Here is a 17,881-nt window from a genome sequence, read left to right as displayed (position 1 = left end):
CACTGTGAAGTCATTCACTGAGTAAATGTGTGCTGAGTCCCACCCTGCCCTGAGCGCCTTTGGTGTGCTAGGCATTGCCGTAAGCGCTCCCTTCCCCTCAATGCCACTCCTGTGTCTGCCGTCATGCCTTGCTTCTTCTGAGAACCTGACCTGCAATGCTTGTGCTGATTATTAATGTATTGGCACTCAGCTACATACCCATCTGCTGTACTCAGCTTTGTGACCCTGGGGCTGAGACAAATTCACGTTTCTGCTTTACCCACTGGCTCCTCCTTAGGCTCTGCCAATAGGGGGTGCTAGAGGGAGACATGTGCCATGGCTGGATGGGGACTGATGGACTCTTGCCTTCTGGTTTGCTTCCTAATCCTCTCAGCATTAACCTAGAACAGGTTCCTCAGCTGTGACATGATTGGCATTTTGGACTTGGTAATTCTTGTTTTGGGGGAAGGGCATGCTGTCTTTTGTATTGTAGGGCGTCTAACAGCATCCCTGCCCTCTATCTATTAAATTCCCATAGTGACAATTAGGAATATCTCCAAACATCGCCCAAATCCCCCTGGGTTTAGAACCACTGATCCGGGGATCTAAGTGCAGACCCTTCTTTACCTTGGTAGCTGCAGTTCCTTCCTGCACAGCAGCTGAATCCAGGGTGCACTCCTCCCGACACCAGCAGAACCAGCCTTGTCATGCCTCAGCAAGGACACACTAGCATCACCTGGCCAGAGCCCCGTCCTCAGGAGCGTGGGCTCAGAGACACAGCCCTAGATGCATAGTGCCGCCTCGGAGATGAGTCCCACTGCCACATACTAAAACTGTGTTTTTTTCCTCTAAATTCATGTTTTTCTTTACTTCTTCAGCTGTAGGGGTGGTAGCTGCTTCTTGATAGTGCCTCAGAGCTCCTTTTAATCTTTCAGTTGCATAGTTAATCATTTTAAAACTAAGCCTTTTTTTTTGTTTTTGTATTAACGCCTCTATGCTAAAGTAACATATTTTCTCCTGACTGGACTGACTGATAAGATATTCTTTTTCCCTCCCCTTCCCCCTTCTCCTTTCCCCCTTCCCCCTTCCTCCTTCTCCCTTCTCCCTTCCCGCTTCCCGCTTCCCGCTTCCCTCTCCCCCCTCCCCCCTTCTCTTCTGATCTCTTTCCTCCTTCTATCTTCTCTACCTTGTAAACTTCTCCTTTTTAGAGCTCTGACAAATGCCACCCTCTTCTGGAGCTTTGCTGCACTCTGTTCGCAGAGGCAGTCACTCCCCTGTAGGCCCGGGCGCTTGCTGCAGTGTTTCTCACTGTGGGAGAGCCCGTGTGTCCACCTCCGCCTCGCCTATTAGACGGTACAATCCCTGCAGGAGGAGCCACATAACTTCATTTCCGAGTTCCTAGCGCAGTTCTCTGCACATATTTAGGCAGGCCTGCCGAGTGAATAAGTGGGTGGATTGATGGACGGATGGACAGATGGATGGATGGATGGATGGATGGATGGATGGATGGATGGATGGATGGATGGACGGATGAATGCCACAGGACTTCTGTCTGTTTCCCCGCCTCACTTGATGTCTAGATTGCGGTCCCAGCGAGGGCCAGGACGGTCTCTCCTGCGTTCCCTTCAGTGGCCAGCCTGTTGCTCTGCGATGACGGCATTACCACCCCCTAATCGTGTTGAGTGTCTCTTAGCTGGGTCTCTTATGCTCAGTAGATGTTGAACTCCTTGAAGATAGGGTTTTTGGGCATACAGGAGTTTCTTACCAAATATTTGTTGAATGATTTGCTGACGGGACCTAGAGGAGGTTTCAGGGGAAAGCTCTTGAAACAGGAGGGACTTTAGAAGTGGAGCCTTCGCCGTTGGTAGTGGGGGTGGGGACGGTGTGAGGAGATGCAGGGACATTGTTTAGGGAATCGTGGATTCCCCTAGTCTAGTAGGCTGCGGGGCACATGGAGAGGGAATTGGGGAGCAGAGGCTGCAGAGGTAAGTGGGATGTAGACGTGGGCACCCTGGGAGCTGGCTTAAGCAAGGTTTGCGGCCTGTGCTGGGAAGCCCTGCGGTCCTGGTGTAAGGGAGTAGCGTCCGCCGACTTCACTCTGGGGAGGAGCCCTCCAGGTGCCACAGGGGAGACTGGTGGCGGAGCCGCGCGGGGAAGGCGGTGCGCTGTAGAACCCAGGGGTTACCGCGGAGGGCCCCGCTCCCACAGCCCTGACAGTTTTTCTGTTCTCAGAGAAGCGGGTTCGTTTGCGGGGGAGAATGAATGCTCCGCGCCGTAGACAATGGCGACGGCGAGGAAGTGAGAGACGGAGAGAGCAGGAGGAGGAGAACAATCACCCCAGGTTGAATGGTTGAGCATCGGCTTTTTTTCCCTTTTGGTCTAATTATCACGAGTTTTTCAGAATTTGATGTATTTTGTAAAATATAAAAGATAATAACAAAACACTGTCTTGGCTTTTAAGTGGACTCGCGTGGCGGGGCCGGCAGCAGTGTGTGGAATTCAGCTGGGTTCTGTCCCAGGAGGGAGCACGAGTCCATTATAATTCTTAAAAGAAAGAAACCGACAGCAGCCTGGGTGTGACCTGCATATCATTGTCTGTTAAATGCAGATAATGATATCAGCTTTCCTTTATGTTCCGGGGCTTTTCGGAAAATCAAATAAGACGAAGGATGTAGAAGTACTTCGCAAATTATTAAGTGCCTGCAAAATCCACCCATTCACCCAGCGCACACTGTTGAGTTTGTCCGATGCAACAGGAATGGAGGCAGGCACTTGGGGTGCAGGCACGAATGGGACCTGGCCTCTTTCCTTCGATTTTCCCGATGGACTGGCGAGCTTTGACAAAGACACTTGCCGTGCCACAGGAGAAGTTTCGCTTAATTTGCAAGGGATTGTTATGAATGCTGCATTTAGGAAGGTGGGCTTGGTTGCTAGTGGCTGCCACATGGATGTTTTTCGTTTTCCTAGAAGAGAGCTCAAAGAGGCAATGCCATGGGGTCAGAGGGAAGGAATTGGGCTTTGGAGACAAAGGATGAGCTTGTGAGCTTATCTTCTGCCACCTGCCCACTATGTGTATTTGGGCGAGCCCCTGGGCTCCTCACCTGCATCACTGACGTCACTCTTTTCATCTAACCAGGTTACTGAGTTCACTGTATCAGCTAACAGATGTTAAAGTGCTTTTAAAACTGTAACATACTGCACATATGTTGTGGATCATTTATTAAGAATAATAGGAGAAATTGGCAATATTGCCTTCCACGGCCATTATGAATGCTGTTTAATTAAGGAGACGGGGATGGTAATTAACATGTATAACAGGGAAATGCCGTATGTCAGACACTGCAATGGGCTTTCACGTGATCAGTCTCGTGTGATTTTAATAGCCCTGTGTGATAAGCATTCTCCCCATTTTACAGATGAGGAGACTGAGGGAAGAGATTTTCACACATGCGCCCAAGGTATATAGGTGGCCCTTAGAAGAGCCAGGAGTTGCCCTGGAGGACGCCATGTGCCTGATGAGGCAATGGGCAGTGTCATCCTTCAGGCTTCACTTCCTTTTCTCATTTCCCATGGCTTTGCTTGGGATACGGATTCACCATGATGTTTCTCTCACCTTTCTTTCTGATCAGGCACTGGCAGAATGGAGCATCTCATTAGGCAGATGACTGCCTGAGGGTCTGTTTCTCACATACATAGACAGGGACCCAGGGGTGATGAAAATCCACTTTGCAGAGTAGGGGAGTGTAGTGTTGCCCCCCCTGGGCTTGTGAGAATTTCCTTTCCTACTGTTATCCTTTTCAGTGCACCACTAGGCCACGTGGAAAGGGGTAGAAAAGTACTGGTTTTACCCTGTGTTCACCCGATGCTTCTGGTGACCCTCCTTCCCCACTCCCCACCCCAACCCTTTCACACTTTGAGTCACTTCCACCCTGGAATCAAACCTGTTCTCATTTCCATACTTTTGCATATCTTCCTCTGACCGACCGACCGACCGGATGACCGACCGGATACTGTTCTGCTGCTCACATCTCTGATGGAGACCTACTTGTTATTTAAAACTCAGTTCAAGAAGCCCTTTCGCCCCAGAGTTGGTTGTTTCCTCCAATATTCCTCCTTTTCCTGTTTATCCAGATACACACACACACACACACACACACACACACACACACACACACGGTGTGTTTACTCCCTTACTAGAAGGAACTCTCTGAGGAAAGGAGTTGTAGATTATCCTTCATCGTCAGTATCTAACAGATGCTTTGCACATAGTAGGCCTTCAGGACCCATTTGCTAAGTGAATACACAAATGAGTACATGAGCTCGTAAGGCAATGCTCTGGCCAAGGTTATAGACTCAGAGAAGACATTGCTCTGATGGCCTTTGAAGCAATTTTATTTTCTCCTATGGAAATTATCAAGAGAATTGATACTTTTTGGTTGACTTTAGAAATGCTTAGCAAGAGCCATGGTCTTTATATTAATGGGTTGGTGGTACTTACAGCAAGGGAGGCCTCCCACCCCAGTTCCCCCTTTGTCTTAAGTTTACATATCTTTGTATTTTACCTGAAGGCAAATTCAATGTCTTGGGGGCTGTGAGTCCAGAAGGAAATCCCTCTGGGCAACTTGCCACATCTCATCTGTGCTCCTTTCTCTGTTGTAGCCTGTCACTGAGTTGTTTTGGGCAAGGTACTACTCTGCCGAGAGAAGCTGTGAATAGAGGATAGGAAAGAGCTATGATGATGCCCAGCTCAGACAAAGGGGATACTTCCTTAACTGCTGAATTCTTTCATTTCGCCATTGCTTTTCAGTTTCGTAGGATCTTAGCAGCTGTGAGTGCAAGATCTGGGCCCTTAGAGGTTTGGAACTGGAGGAATGTTTGTGTCCCCCCAAAATTCATGTTGAAATCTTAATCCCCAAAGGTGATAGTATTTGTAGGTGGGGCCTTTGGAAGGTGCTTAAGCCCTGAGAGACTAGTGCTCTTATAAAAGGCTCCAGAGAGTTCCCAGCCCCACCCACCATGTGAGGACACACTGAGGAGTCCGAGACCCTGAAGAGAACCCTCACCGGACCATGCTTGCACCCTGATCTTGGACTTCCAGCCTCCAGAACAGTGAGAAATAAATGTGTTGTTTATAAACTACCCAGTCTGAGGCATGTGTTATAGCAGCCAAAATGGACTAAAATGGGGATGGTGGGGGGATGGGAGTGTGGGGGCATTGTAGGAAATTCCTGGGCTCTAGAGCCAGGCATACCTGGGGTGAAATCTCAGCTTTGCAACTTCCCAGCCATTAAGCATGGGTGAGTTTGTTAACCTCTCTGGGGTTCTCTTTCTTTATCTGTAACATGGGGACACCACCACTTATTCTGCAGGGACCCCTACGACTCAGAGGTAGCGCAATTGTAATACCTGGTTCATAGAAAGCCTTCAGTAGATGGAAACTCTTTGGTCACTGTCTCTCTCCCACTTATTTTTGCGCAACCGTAAGAATTTTCCTGGAAGCGTCTTTTAACCTTGCTTTGTGGCCAAACACATCTCCAGTGAACAGCTGGCTTAGAGCCACCATCCCAGGAGTTGCTGCTATTCCGGTTGTCCTTTACGTTAGCTACCTTGATTTCAAAATAAAAGTGTGGCGTTTTACAATTAAAACCCTATTGATCAGTAAAAGCCTGCAAAAGAATAGTGGGGCTGGGGTGAGGAGGGGAGCGGAGAAGGAGGCTGTGTGACAACTCTGTCTTTGGTAGGAATCACCTCCTGCCTTGTAGCAGGGTGTGTGCTCAGACGCCGCAGCTGTTGGCTTCAACACACGGTTGTCAACTGCAGGTTCCACCGGTGCTGTTTTGCCCTGGGGAACTGCTTGAGCTATGTCAGGTTGATGGTTGAGGGCATGAGTATGACTCTTGTCAAATTCGGGACCTGGATCCCTGTATGAACCCAGTTTAATATTCAGAAAATATATTGATAGCAGCTGCTGTCAGGGCAACTATCACCAAGGGTAGACAGTTGATGGCTTCCTTCCTGTTCTGTGTCTCTGCTAAACAGCCTTAAAAATAGCACCTTCCCCTATCACCACCTCTTTGGAAGACAGAGGGAAATAAGTCTTTCTTCTCTCTGTGGCCAGGAACCCTCCTCTCCCCTCGCCATGATTATGTGATGACGACCAGCACCTGTGTTCTTCCCCCTCCTAGAAGGCAGCCACTGTTATAATCTCTTATTCACATGCATTCCATAGGCCTTGTAACTCTAGGAGCTCACCACCTGATGACCAGAGAGAGATAGAAAGTAAGTAAGTAGACAGACAGACAAGATACTTCTAGTTAGGGAGAAGTGCTATGAAGAAAATGGAAGAGGGGATGTAATGGGGAGGGGTCTGTGGGGGCTGCTACGACCGCAGGGTGAGCAGGCAGGAACTGTGTGTGGAAGGGGTGTTTGAGCCAAGACCTAAATGACAAGGAGAAGCAGCCCCGTGAAGAAGTGGGAGGAGGAGCGTTCCAGGCGGTGGACTACCTGGCACCCCGAGACAGGAGAGAGCGCGGTCCCTGTGATGATCTGAAGGAAGGGATGTGGTCTAAGCGTCAAACACGGGAGAGGGAGGCAGCAAAGGAGGTCAGAGAGGCAGGGAGAGGCCAAACCACGTAGGACCTTGGAGGCCACAGTAAAGAGTTCAGAATGTGTTCTAAGAGGGCGGGAAACCGTTGGCAGCTTTACAGGGGAATAGTATCATTTGATGTATATTTTGAAAAGATCACTCTGGCTGCCATGTGGAGAATACCCTATAGGGGTGAGAGAGTGAAGAAAGGAGACCAGGTAGGAGACAGGCAACAGTCCCAGTACCAGGCAGCGGCCAATTGGACTAGGACATGTGTGGCTAGTGGTGGTGGTGGTGGTGGGGTGGTTGCAGGTGGTAGGTCAGACCGCAGACAAGTTGGGCCCTGAAATCAGGAGTCTAGGCAAGGCCATTTCACTGATTTGATGACTCCATAATGTTTTCCCTGGCTTCCTGAACTTTGAACTCTACTTGTTGTTGGAAGCAAATGCAATAATGACTGCTTTCTTCAGCACTTAGGACTTGGCTTTTTTGTCTCCAGCTATCACAGTTCTTAGTGAAAGATAACCGACTTCGGAGTGAGATAGACCTGGATTGGAATCCTTGCTCCGATACTCACTACATGGTTGACTGGGTAGTTTTTTGATTGAATATCTCCAACCCTCAGTTTCCTCAGCTGTAAATTGGACTTAATACTAAAGCTTGCTTTTTGGAGGCACATGCTGAAGCATCAAATGAGATAGTATTTGTGAAACTATCCAGCGCATAGTAGGCTTTCAATGAAAGTGATTTGGCCTTGACACTGAATCATCTCTTTCAAACCTCTGCCTTCCTAGACAGGGATTGGGGGCCAGATGTTTCTGCTTAAACTCCACCCCTATGTCAACACTGCACTAGGAAGTGGTAGGTAGACTTGGCTTTCTATTTCCCTTCTTACAAAACACTGAGTGACTTTGGGTAAGCCCCTATCCCTCTCTGGGCCTCAATTCCTTATTTGTAAGTGAGTAAACGGGGCTAGATAGTAGGTAGTGTTTGCTACCAACATTAATTCTAACAGCAGCCCTTATCTAGGATGGAACACCCCCTGGGGGCCAGACAATGTACATACATGTCACATATAATGTTTAAGACAGTCTTGTAAAGGGGGTGCTATCGTTCCCATTTTACAGATGAGAAACCGAGGCAGAGAAGCGAAAGCATCATATCTTGCTGACAGTAGCAGCCAGACTCTGTGCAATTCCATTCAACCAAACTCTTTGGGAGTTTCCAATGTGCCAGGCACTGTGTAGGCTGTGCAGCTGCGGGTAGGGACCTGGCCCCCAGAAACCCCATAATTTGGAAGTCAGGATAGTCATGCAAAAGTCTGGTTCTTGCATCCTCCTGCAAGAGGACACGTCGCTGTGCAGAGGATGTCTGCAGTGGCATTTCTTGGCATATGAAGCTGGTTTGGGCAGGTTCTGTTCTGCAGTACAATGTGGCCTTTCTGCATTGAGCAAGTACAAAAGGTCTCCCTCTCCTGTCTGCATTCTCATGCTCCACTCCAAGCTCTCGCCCTCTCACTGATTATTGCTTTGTTTCTGTTTCTGTTCATTTTCAGTAGCACTTATTTCTGGTTCTTCATAATTTTTCCTCTTTTTTTTTTTTTTTTTCTGTGTTAATTATAGAAGGAAGAGTCTGCTAGATACACGGAGCTCTGTCTGCAGAGGAGGCAGGCTGGAAGAGCAACAGGGGCTTTTGCCTTGCTGGGCCTGTTTGCAGGCACTGTGACAGGAGGTTGCAGGGGCTGCCTCTGACCTGGAAATCTGGGCACTGAGGTTCTCAGTTCAGGCTCTGCTCCTCACTGCCGGGAGACCCTGGGCAGATCACCTACCCAAGCAGAGCCTGACTTTCTTTCCTAGACGCTGCTGCTCTCAGTACTAGTGGAACCACAGTGCTTGGGTTCACCTCTTCCATTTACCACTCACCAGCCACGTGACCTGGTGTGGATCACTTTACTTTGTTTACGTAAAATGAGGATGTCCAAGAGGCCTGTTATGAAGATTAAGTTACATAATCCCTGTTAGGGGGTTGGCACAATGCCTGGTATATTGTAAGCTCGCTATAAATATCAGCTATTAGTAATCGCCATGCTGGCTTACTGACGTAATGAATGTAAAAGCATTTTGGAAACTGTAAAGCACTGTGCGAATGTTAGTTATTATCTTGGTGATGACTGCCATTTTGAAATAAGAGAGAAAGGACTTTTGGTCATCTTTACTTGCCAAGTCAGTTTTGTAAAAAAAATTAGTTTTATATTTATCTCCCTCAATGACTTGCTATTAATATTATATGAACTCCTTCTAGAGCATCATTGTTCGGAATCTCGGGCAGTGGAGGCCACGCCGCGCCTTTATATGCGCAGAAATGGGAAATCGGCCAAAAGGCTGTGTAATTTCACTTTACCCTTTGCTTCTCGCATTGAACTTGGCAGTTCACATCTAAATGAACTGAGTGGCTGAGCTTTGAATCGTTTCATCCAGGGCTCTAGCAAGCTGGTGTACATTGTGATTAAAATGAACTGACCCTCCTTAAAGAAGTAAAGTGCAACTCAATAGAAGGAAAGAATTAAATAGGAAAAAAAGGCAGTAAGGAGAAAAAATACTCTGGCAAGATGTCATTCTATTTGTCATGAAAATGTGATGTTGTGAAAAAAAAAGACATATACAGATATACAGTACTATGAGGGGAAAACCTGCGGTAGGGAGGATCTGGGTCATAGGGCTGTCATCTTTTGTTTTGGACCTAGCAGTCTTTCTTGAGGAAGGTAAAAACTGAAACCCTTTGAATGCTGAAATCGGAGGAAAATAATAGCTTTCAGGACAGCTGTGCTAGTTCATGCTCTTCTAGGTGGTTTTTGTGTTCCTCGGAAGAGGGTGCCGACCTGCTCTATATTGGATCCACAGAATAATAAACGCTGTTATGCCTGCCTCCTGAGCTCAGAACAAAGTAGCTTCCATCCTCAGAAACAGCATGATACAGAGATCTCAGAACTGTCCGACTAAATACCATCCTTAATAATGAAGAGCTCCTGGCCCCGAACATCATAGGAATGTCTCAGAAACAAAGCAGTTATCAACTAAGTTTGAACGAGCACCTGCTGTTAGCTGGTTTAAGATGCACTGGAGGGGTGGAGAGCTGGTCAGTTCCATATACAGCTCATCATTAAACAAATTCCATTCAACAAAGCATTTTATTGAGGCCTACCTCAGCGGGGGGGGGGGGGGGGGGTGCTGCCAGGTGCTATAGTTTCCTGTTCCTACCAGTAAATAAGCAGTGGTCCTCAGACTTTAGCATGCCCTACAATCTCCTGGAGGGCTTGTTACAGTTCAGATCACTGGGCTCACTCCGAGTTTCTGACTCAGTAGGTCTGGTCAGGGTTGGTTTGAGAAGGGAGATGGCAATAATTTGCATTTTCAATGATTTCCTGGATGGTGCTGATTCGACAGGTCCAGGATCACTTTGAGAACCACTCTTGTAAAGAACTTAAAGTGCTTCTCAAGGTAAGTAGTACAGACGATGGATTCGTATAAAAATCAGACTGTTAGGATGGAGGCATAAAAAAAAGGCTCTGGCTGCGAGAGAAGGGAGCAGTTTATGTGCAGTGGGCAGTTGGGAAAGGTGGAGAGAGGTGGGGGCCTGGGAAGGAATCAGGCAGGTGATAAAAGGTGCAGGAGGTTTTTCTGAAAGGTAGCAGGTTAGGGGAACAGAAACCTATGCTATAAAGTTTCCTGCTCTTCTTTTTCTTCCCTAACCCAAGGGAATGGAAGGCTGCAAAGGGGTAGATCCAAGGAAATCTCTCCCTTTGAATTTAAAAGCTCCGATTTTGGCTCTCATGTGGGCAGGGATGAGACTGCAATTTTAATGGCTGTGCCCACCTCCCCTAGATCAAAGATGAAGAAACTCTATTTCCTGCAGAAACAAAAAGACCATCACTCAGCCCCCCAGGGAACCTCAGAGGAATTAAAAATGGAATTAACAGTTCATCTGGAAACCTTCTTTTTAAAAATCATATGCTTAGCTCACTGTTCCATGAAAACTGTTTCTGAAACGCCAGCTTAACGCTCCTGGCATCATATTGCCAACCCCCCCCACCCGCTGAAGTGCAGAGACAGCCTAGGGGCGGGGGCTGCAGCTTGGCAGGAGAGATGACCAGGGTGAGGGCATGACCCCTGCCCGCCATGGACAAGCCTACTTGTGAAGGGGGTGTCCATGGCCACCGCCATCAGGGCATGGAACCGACAGAGAGGCTCCTGAAGGAATGGCTTTACCACTGGCATGTGAATGTTGGTTAAGATTTAGACAGGCAGAGAGGGGGAGAGGAACCAACATGAACAAAGATACGGTGGTTGACAAGGGCCAGTCCCCTGCTGGGAACTGAGTGGAGGTATGTTTAACTGGAATCATGTAAAATCAAGTAGGAAAGTCTATAGAGGAAAGAAGGTGGTATGTACTTTCTCCACAAATGAATTACTTGTAATTCCCTGAATGTGACATGTTATATATATTCCACCTCTGCACCTTTGCACAAGCTGTTCCCTTTGTCTAGAATACCCTTCCATGGCATTCCAGCAACCCTCTGCTAGGCTCCTATTGTGCCTTATATTTCCTTCTAGCATAGTATGTAACATTGGAGTTATCTATTTACTTATCTCCTTCACTAAGCACTTTAAATTTGTTCAATCAATTATTTATTCATTCCTTTAACAGATACATACTGAGGACTCACTGTATGCCAGAAATTCTGTTAGATCTTAGGAGTATGAGACAAACAAACTAAGCAGCCTCCTCCTTCACAAACTAATAGGCCAGTGGGGGAGATAGGCAGTAAGTAGGGAAGTACCAAAATGGGTATATAATTAAAATTTTTCTCAGTGCTCCTATGAACTCCTCAGGGGGAGTAGCAGAGAAACCAGGGAGTGGCATTGGGTCAGAGGGAAGTGCAAGAGCAAAGGGAAAGTTTCACTTGGTCCACGGTGCCTTCTTATTTTCATGCTCTTAAGGATTATTTCATTCTTTTCACTATGTGATGTTATTCAAGGTGATGGGGGGAGACAAATGCTGCAAACATCAGTGCTTTGCAAACACATAGACATTGCCTTTTGCAGCTCTACTAAATATGATGCTTCCCTTTGAAGTTAATGCTAAGGTTATAGTTGTGACACCCAGTTCTATTGTAGGACACTTGGGAAAGAGAGTGTAATCCCTCTCTCCATCCTGATGTGGCCTCTTAACCAAACAGGGATGAATTTGCCTCCACAGAGAAAGACCTGTGAGATGGGAGGGATGGGGCTGCCCCTTGTTAAATCTTGGTAAAAAGGACATTACATGTGTGGATTTATGATAAAGAGTGATGGTGATGGTGTGGGTGAGCCTAATCTTCCAAACATAAAAAAAAAATATGCCATTACAGAAGGAGTCTCTGTTTAAGGGAACCCAGACACCCAATGATTGTTGAGAAAAAAGAAAGTGTTAAACAGAGCCCCATTACAGAAATTAGAAGATCTTATTTAATGATATAGTTTCCATTTATCCAACATCTGCGATGTACGGCCACTTTGTATGTATTAGCTCATAGGAGTCCCATAGCATTCCTGAAAATTACTGTTATCACCATTTTATAGATAAGTTTGAATACAATTAAGTCACTTGCCCAGGGTCTCACCTCTGAGAAGTGGTCTGGCCAGGTTCAAATCAGATTAAGCCTGATAGCAAAGCTTAGGCTTTTCATAGACTTTGTATCAGAGCTTAGGCCAGTATTCAGTAAATGAGATGAAATGACAAAACAAATGACATATTTTTACAAAGTGATGTGCAGATGAATGGAGAGGTTTACATATTCTGGCCTTTCTACCCAGAAAATGGAATAACGTGGAGGCTGCCAGATCTATAATGACTGGTTTTCATTGAGGGAAAAAAACCCTAAAATGATTCACACTGTTGGTGGAGTGCAGAGGAAGGAAAACGTACCCCTGTAGAGAAATTCCAGTGCAAGTAACCAGGCTTTCACCTGTCCACTCACCCCCCTACCCATTCTTCCATTCATTCACCCACCCATCCATCCACCCGCCCACCCATCTAGCCGCCGCTTGAGCAGCTTCACACTCTTCTCTCCCTTTCTCTTTCACGCCATCACCACCCTGATTCCAGTCTCATTTCTTCTTTTCTAAAGGCATCTCTTAAATGTTGTCCTCCTAAAGTATCTTTGTCCTTCAAGCTTCTATCTTTTTCACCACCAGACTGAATATCTTGAAAGCATGGATTTTATTTTACTACCTCCCTGCTCAAAAACCTTCAATGGCTCCCCATTGTTCCTATGGTTGAGAGCAGGTGTCCCAACATGACGCCAGCCTGCTTCTTCCCAGCTCATGGCTCCATCACCACAGCCCACTTATTATTTCCTGAACTTGGCTCATGCCTCCCTGTTTCTGTGCCTTTGCTCAAGCTGCTTCTCTTCCTGGGGATTCCCTATTAGGCCTTCTCCACCTTCAGATTCCTACCTTTTCTGGCTGGAATTCTATTCTGTCAGTCTTTCTCTGATCCCCATAATAAGGAGTTATTCTTTCTTCCTTTGGAGCCCAGACTGCTTGGGGAGGAAGCTTAGCCTAGTATGAGCTTTGAAGTCCAAGAGCTCTGGGTTAAAAATCTTGGTCCTGCTACTTAATATCTATGTGACGATGGGATAGTTACATATCTATCTGAACTTGGTTTCTGCACCCATAAAATGCAGGTGGAGAAGATAGTAATATCTGCTGTATAAACTTATTATGAGCATTAAAGGAAAACATATGAAAATGCCTAGTTGATATTCAAGAAATATTTGTTCATGGATAAATATAATCAGGCCAAAATTTTTCCAATATTCACTATTATATTTTTAAATGAAATTTAATATTGTTTTTATGAGGAAAATATTTTTTTTCAGGCCTGCCCTAGGCTGGAGCTACAAGTCTTGACCAACTGGTAAATGTCAGACCATCTCCTTCCCACAATCTTTGGCTCAGATGCATGAGTGTGCCTCTGGAAGCACTACATGCTGAAAATGATGGCAACTCCAAGCCCTGTAGAACCTTCCTCTCATCTGGTGGACTGTTCTTTATTGTGACACTTGGATATGTAACTTGCTACCATGGAGTAGAACTCTAGTGCAGATTCACTCTTATGTTGTGTCTAGAGATGAGAACGTGCTGATGGAACAGGCAGGGAGCTTGGAGTTCTTTGGGATCTGGTTTAGGATATGGCTTAGAGTAGGTGCTGTGCTAGGGTTGGCTAGAAGGAAGGATAAATGGATGGGGAGATGGATGCGTGGATGGATGGGTTGGGTGGGTGAACGGATGGATGGATGGATGAATGGGGGGTGGGTGCATAAATGAACAGTGGATGGATGGATGGATGGATGGTCTATGATAGATGAATAGCAATGAGATGATCTCTTGAGTTTGTTAAAAGGTTGAGAAGCCAGGTAATAAGATGTGCAGTAGACTAAGAAGCAGGGGTATGGGTTTCAGGCCAGCTTTTTTGGCATCTTGACTATAAGACCCTAGTCTGAGGAGCCCTTCTCTTATCTATAAAGCAAAAGACTTAGATAAGATGATCTATATGGCCTCTTACAAGTTCATAGTCTGTAGTTCCATGACTTTGTGAAAGAGATGTAAATCAACATATGTATTTTTTATCTGCTTTTAAAACATAGATATAGGAATACAAACATTTAGTTTTGTTGCTTTCTCAGAGGCCAAGCACACACAGTTCCTGATTCTCGGTTCTGTGCACCTCCCACCATTCTGCCCTATCTGTCCTGTGTCACCTCTCCATACCCTCATCAGCAACGAAAGGACCCCAAAAATGTCTTACTTCTCACGCATAACTGGGAAGGCAGCTTTTTTTAGTGGAGGTGACTCAGACTTTAGAATCAGACAGAGGCTAGAATCAAATTCTGGATTCTCTACTTATTTGTAATATTTGGCAAGTCACTTACTTCTCAGGCCCCCTCACCTGTCAAATGGTGTCACAAAATGCCTCATAGGAAGGATTAAAGAGAAAGCTGTGTCAGGAGGTAATAGGTCTTGATAATGCTGATGAATGGGAAGCCTCGCCGTTACCCCCTGCTCTGTGCAGAGAAGCTACCAGTTGCCTGGTCGATGTTCTGAAAGCACTTGTTGAGTCAAATGGATATGAATTCCATCCAGCCCCTGGGTTTCACTTGCTTTGCACCTAATGCTTTCAATCTATCACCAGCAGAGTAGGAGATGCAAATGTGAAACTTTGGAGCTGGTTTCCACACGTTATAAATCTGGTATTTTGAGGGTATGGCTGCGAATCGTGAACTCAGCTTTTATATCATGTGGCCCGATACGAATGCAGCCCTGTGTGTTAGGAGGCCATTAGACACTGACCCCCACCCCCCCGGTGTCTGACAGACGTGGACTTTAGGCTAGTAGTTGTGGCAGGTGGGGGACATACTCAGGCAGCTTGGAGAGAGACCCAGCCCCAGGTAAGTTGCTTCTAAGTCACACTTGAAGAGTTAAAATGGGCAGTTAGTGGCGAGGGTGCCTCGCCCACCAGCAGTCTCCTTGCACAGGCTGCTCATATGCTTACCTCAGTTTCTCCCATCTGGGGTACTATTACCCTGGAACCCTAAGTCCCAGATGGCCTGCTTCTGAATGGATCACCTGAGAGCTGGGCACTGTGATGGTTTTCTGTCACACTGCCTGGTTCTTTCTTTCCTTTCCCTTCAGCACTTTGTTGTAGTGGCCTGGGTATACTTGACTGGTGTCTGGCGGTCTCTATGCTCCCACCATCCAGCCCTGCATTTCACACATGAGCAAACCAAGCCTGGGAGAATGGCCCAGGGTCACACAGGGAGTTGATAGCAGAGCTGGGGTTGCAACCCAGAGGTCCTGAATGCAAGACACAAACCCCCTCAGCATCCCATGGCTTATGACTGTTTTTCCCAAGGGTCGGGTTAGAAACCCTGTGATCTCTCTCTGAATCCCTCAGCACCATCCAGAATTTCTACATTGTGTCATTTCATTGGTTTAAGGCATTGTTTTCTGATGTTTGCTCATCTGATGCTCTATGAAACAAAAGGAGTTTGCGACCAAAAAGGACTGAGAAACCATGCAAAAAGATGTTCCCCCTTTCAGATTCATAGTGCATTGTATGGTAGCTAGTCAGAGTGGGGGCCTGCTCAGCAAAGCAACTGCATTTAACTTTGCTACCCCATTTTTTCTTAAGTTGATTGGACCACAGAACCTTACTTTCCTTACCCCTTTGCTCTTTAACTCCTGTAAATACCTCACAGTAGCAGGTTCAGGTACCTCACTGTAATAAACGATGGTTTAAACCATTGAGCACCCTCACTGGTGTGTCTGCTTTGCTTTAGCACGGTCATAATGATGATAGGAATTCAGTTTCCAGAGCTCTTCCATGCCTATTATCCCTCTTGCTGTACAACAGCCCTGTCAGGGAGGGAGTGCATTGTCCTCAAACAAAGAAAACAGACTCAGATGCTTGACATTGAAGATGGGAGATGAGGTTGGAGTACAGGTTCCAGACAGCACATCTCACGGTCCCCTGCTCTTCCAGTTCCCCTCTTCATGGTGTTGACTTCTAACAAGTGGATATGTCTCCAGCAAAATGGGTTTATTTGGGAACAACCAAGAATTGTAATTAATGGCAAACCATGTTTCAGTCCAGAGAAACAAGGGAGAGAAACACTCTTTTATGAGCTTGAGAGGGGCTGTTGTAAATGAAGAGTCAATACTAAGTTCAAAGTACAGTGACTTTCATTGGCTGAGCTATGGCTGTCTCCCATTGGCTGAGCTATGGCGGTCTCCCATTGGCTGAGCTATGGCGGTCTCCCATTGGCTGAGCTATGGTGGTCTCCCATTGGCTGAGCTGCTACTGGACAAGGGGGAACCTTTTCTTCCTCCTGCCGAGGTAGTTTAGTAAGTAGTGTGACTTCCCGTCAGAGATGCAAGGTACCCCTTTTCTTGTCGGGGTTAGTAGTGGGGGTTGAGTGACCAGTGCATGAGGCTTCTTTTCCAGCCCCTCCACTCTATTTAAATGAGGTTTCTGTTTATTAATTTTGATACTAGGAAGCCAGCTCCCTTAGTCCATCTCTACAGACCAGGCACTGTCTGTCTCCTAGGCTTTGAGTCAATAATAGACTGTCATTTTTCATCCTACTTCATTTGACAACAAAGGACAATGAGGCTCAGAGAGGGGAAGTGATGTGCCTAAGGTCGCACAACTAGCCAGTCATGGAAATAGAAACAGAGCCCCAAGGTTCTGAGAAGTGAGTTGAGGATAGGACCCTATATGCATTGGGGAAGGGGAAGTGAGGTTGGAAAGAAGTGCAGAGCATGAAGAAAGGGGGAAATGAAAGGCCCCAAGGGTCAAATTGGCAATGTTGCTTATCTCCAGCTCCATGAAGGATAACCGCGTTCACTGATGCTACCAAGCTGGCTGTTCTTCTGCAGTACCTGCTGCCAGGTGTAGATGGGTCAAAGTAGACCACTTGGGAACTTGACAGGGTCACCTACATGTCCACGGCATTCCTCATTTATACAACAGCTTCATCTATCTGAGAAACAATCAAGAATCTTGAGTAAGGATAATAGGTCTCTGAGAAACTAAAAGAGAGCCATCAACTAATTGCTCAATTACTAAATAAATGAATCAATGAAAGAAAGAAAAATGTATGAAATGCCTACTAACAGTCCCTGCTGACAGACAGAGGTAAGTAAGTAGACAAGTTCCCCATCCTGAGGGACCTTAGAGCCAACGATGGGAGAGAGACATATAGACAAACAGAATGAGCCTTTGTGACAGATGTTAGGAAAGAAAATTCTGAGCGCTGTGGGTCTCTGAGAAAGGGTATCCAATCCTGACAAGTCAGACTAGGCATTAGGATGGGAGTCCTGGAGCCTGCAGTTCCTGGGTGGAGTTTGAAAGGATGAATTAACTCAGTAATGGAGAGAGTAAGCAAAAGAAACATAACCTCTGTAGGAAAGTGCAGAGGCATAAAATAGCAGGTGTTAACCAGGCAAGGGTGTAAAATGTGTAGTGGGAAAAAGCAAGTGTTGAGACGAAAAAAGTGGTCAAGTGACTAGACCAGAGAGCCCTCGGGTGCGAAGCTAGGCTCTTCCCCAAACCATAGCAGCTTAGATGCTGAGAATCAGAGAAGAAAGGAGGGGACAGAGACACATTTAATCTTTAAGAAATAACTAATAATGGCCTATCAGTTTGCGTGTAAGCACAGATTTGTCCAAGAGAGTGTAAGCTCATGGGAAGATGCAGAAGAAAGCCTACTGAGAA

This window comes from Miniopterus natalensis, chromosome 9 (genome assembly GCF_054644295.1).
Source record: "Miniopterus natalensis isolate mMinNat1 chromosome 9, mMinNat1.hap1, whole genome shotgun sequence".
NCBI classification, from domain to species: domain Eukaryota; kingdom Metazoa; phylum Chordata; class Mammalia; order Chiroptera; family Miniopteridae; genus Miniopterus; species Miniopterus natalensis.
This window is presented reverse-complemented; position numbering follows the sequence as displayed.